Here is a 4,197-nt window from a genome sequence, read left to right on the forward strand (position 1 = left end):
TTAGGTTCTGGAACTTTTTCTCTACCATGTTTATTATTCACTTTATATTCGACGAGAAGCCAGATGGTAACTTAATACTGAGCAGGCATTCAAAGAAGATTTCCTTCTCTTCTTTGGTAAGAGCGTAGCTTGCATGACCCTGATGTATGCCGTCTTTTCCGTGCATACGTTGCTGGTCCTCCCGTGCCTCAAGTGTATCTTTTGTCTTCCCATACATGCCCAAGAAGCCAAGCAGGGTCACACAAAGATTCTTCGTCACGTGCATCATGTCGATTGCGGAGCGGACCTCTAGGTCTTTCCAATAGGGTAGGTCCCAAAATATAGATTTCTTCTTCCACATGGGTGCGCGTCCGTCAGCGTCATTCGGAACAGGTTGTCCACCAGGACCCTTTCCAAAGACCACCTTCAAATCCTTGACCATATCATGTACATCAGCACCAGTACGGTGGCGAGGCTTCGTCCAGTGATCCGCCTCACCTTTGAAATGCTTGCCTTTCTTTCTTACGGGATGCCTGCTCGGAAGAAATCGACGATGTCCCAGGTACACATTCTTCTTACAATTAGCCAAATATATACTGTCGGTATCGTCCAAACAGTGCGTGCATGCGCGGTATCCCTTGTTTGTCTGTACTGAAAGGTTACTGAGAGCGGGCCAATCATTGATGGTCACGAACAGCAACGCCTTTAGGTCAAATTCTTCCCCCATGTGCTCATCCCATGCACGTACACCTGTTCCATTCCACAGTTGTAAGAGTTCTTCAACTAATGGCCTTAGGTACACATCAATGTCATTGCCGGGTTGCTTAGGGCCTTGGATGAGCACTGGCATCATAATGAACTTCCGCTTCATGCACAACCAAGGAGGAAGGTTATACAAACATAGAGTCACAGGCCAGGTGCTATGGTTGCTGCTCTGCTCCCCAAAAGGATTAATGCCATCTACGTTAGACCAAACCATACGCTCCTTGCGTCATCTGCAAACTCCTTCCCGTACTTTCTTTCAATTTTTCTCCACCGTGACCCGTCAGCGGGTACTCTCAACTTTCTGTCTTTCTTACGGTCTTCTCTGTGCCATCGCATCGCCTTGGCATGCTCTTTGTTTTGGAACAAACGTTTCAACCGTGGTGTTATAGGAGCATACCACATCACCTTGGCAGGAATCTTCTTCCTGGGGCGCTCGCCCTCGACATCACCAGGGTCATCGCGGCTGATCTTATAGCGCAATGCACCACATACCGGGCAAGCGTTCAAATCCTCGTACTCACCGTGGTAGAGGATGCAATCATTAGGGCATGCATGTATCTTCTACACCTCTAACCCTAGAGGGCAGACAGCCTTCTTTGCTTCGTACGTACTCTCGGGCAATTCGTTGTCCTTTGGAAGCATATCCTTATATCATTACCAGCAACTTTCCAAATCCCTTGTCAGATACACCATTCTCTGCCTTCCATTGCAGCAATTCCAGTGTGGTGCCCAACTTTTTCTTGTCACCTACGCAATTCGGGTACAACAATTTTTTGTGATCCTCTAACATGTGCTGCAACTTCTTCTTCTCCAAATCACTTGCGCAGTTTCTCTTTGCATCGGCAATGGCCCGACCTAGATCATCAACGGGCTCATCTGATGCCTCTTCTTCAGCTTCTTCCCGCATTGCCGGTTCAGCTTCTTCCCGCATTACCGGCTCAGCTTCTTCCCCCATTGTTGTATCATCGTATTCAGGGAACCCATGGCCAGGATAGCCGTCGTCGTCCTCTTCTTCTTCATTGTCTTCCATCATAACCCCTCTTTATCCATGCTTGGTCCAAACATTATAGTGGGGCATGAAACCGGACTTAAACAGGTGGACGTGAATGGTTCTTGACGTAGAGTAATTGTGACCATTCTTACAGCCAGCACATGGACAAGGCATAAAACCATCCGCCCGCTTGTTTGCCTCAGCCGCAAGCAGAAAAGTATGCACGCCCTCAACGAACTGGGGAGAGCATCGGTCATCGTACATCCATTGCCGGCTCATCTTCATTACACAACACCGAATAGACCAAATTAATACAAGTTCATACATAAAGTTCATACAACACTTAAATGCAACAAACAAATAACTCTCTAGCTAAAGCATTTAAATGCAACAACAAATGCGATCAAGATCGCAACTAAGGTAACAATGGATCCAACGGCATAATGATACCAAGCCTCACTATCGATGGCATATTTTCTAATCTTTCTAATCTTCAAGCGCATTTTCTCCATCTTGATCTTGTGATCATCGACGACATCGGCAACATGCAACTCCAATTCCATCTTCTCCCCCTCAATTCTTTTCAATTTTTCTTTCAAGTACTCGTTTTCTCTTTCAACTAAATTTAACCTCTCGACAATAGGGTCGGTTGGAATTTCCGGTTCACATACCTCCTAGAAAAAATTTCTATGTCAACTTGATGTGCATAATTTGTCATAAACACGAAATGCAACTAGTTTTAAAAGAGAATATATATACCACATCCGAATCATAACGAGGACGAGGGCCGACGGGGACGGATATCAAAACCATGGCACTATATGTATAACAAACAATGTACGGGTAAGATAATTATACGAGTAAATATATATCCAAATCACACAAACATCAATTTTTATATAAAATTTCATGAACAAGAGGCTCACCACAAGGTGGTGCCGGTGACGGGACGGTGCGGGCGATCGACGGTGGTTACGATGGAGATTTAGAAGGCACTAAGTAAACCACACCTACATATGCAAACTAAGTGTTATTTTGGACCTCAAATTGCATATAAATCAAATACTAGCACACATATAGATATCCTCCCAAATTACTAAACTCAAAAATCAATCACTATATAAAGCATTGCACGAGCTAATCTAGCAATGAGAGATGAAAGGACAAAGTTGCTAACCTTTGTGATGATTTGAATGGATGGGGGCCTTCAAATCTTGACAAATTTTGGGCAAAAATGTGTGATGAGCTTGAGAGGAAGAGGGGAAGAACAGAGAGGAGAGGGGAAAGGGGAAGAACAGAGCGAGCTCGGGTGGACGAAGGGTCTATGTAGGACGACCTTTAGTACCGGTTCGTGCCAAGAACCGGTACTAAAGGGGCTGGAGGGGCCCCAGTCTGACAACATCCTGCCACCACTCTCATTAGTACCCGTTCGTGGCACGGACCGGTGCTAAAGGTTAGCCATGAACCGGTACTAATGAAAGCGGCCCGGCTAGCCGTTGGAACCGGCACTAATGTATACATTAGTGCCGGCTCAAATACAAACCGGCACTAATGTGCTTCACGTTTGACCCTTTTTCTACTAGTGGATCTCTATCAAGATCATGGAGGAATCATCCAGGGAGCCCAGGGGCTCAGCGTTAACATTGCCCTCGGGCGACCGTGCTGTTTTTCTGGACAGCAAACTTGTGTCCGCCGCCACCGCCTCCTCAAGTGTCTTTTTAACGATTTCTTCGGTGAAATTGTGCGGAATTGAGTCTACAACAACCCTAGAAAATATCGTCGAGTTCCAATGGAGGAATCTCTGGCAATCCACGATATATCGGAGCCCTGTCAAATCTGGACGGGAATCTGGATGAGTTTAGGGCGTGGTGTCCAGCTTCTAGCTCGGACGTCCTTTGGAAGATCCAACCGTTGCTCGGCTGCGGAATTCCTATATCTACCACCTTTCAAAATTTCAGCTCGATCCGACTGTCCAGACCTCGGGAACCTTCCGATTAGTGCATCACTTTTCGGATCTGTTTTCTGCGCGAAAACGAATCCGACCCGAGTTCATCTTTTTTATGAACGGGATTTCGGACATCCTTTTGAAGGAAGTTTTGTATGGGGTATTGTGTTTTGTTCCCGAACACATCCCACTAACTTCAAGATCTTTTGAACATGATATTCAACATCATGCTGGTGTCAAACCAGTCCGGCAATATTGCTCCACGGCTGCCGACCTGCGCTAGACACGTCGTCACTTTGTTGAGCCGAGTTCAACTTCTTCGGATCATCATCTCGGAAAGCCGAACAAGATTCCGGCATCGTGAAGGATAAATCATCACCAACATCGCCGCCCCACGGATTACACGGAGCGGGCATACCGGCATCGCCACACGGTCGCTTCATCAAGCCGGCATCGACCATGTCACGACCTGCATCAGCAGGGCCGCACTATTGCTTCTTCAAGCTGGTGTCCATCA

This window comes from Triticum urartu, chromosome 2A, assembly GCF_056163025.1.
Source record: "Triticum urartu cultivar PI428250 chromosome 2A, HENAU_Tu73, whole genome shotgun sequence".
In the NCBI taxonomy this organism is placed as follows: domain Eukaryota; kingdom Viridiplantae; phylum Streptophyta; class Magnoliopsida; order Poales; family Poaceae; genus Triticum; species Triticum urartu.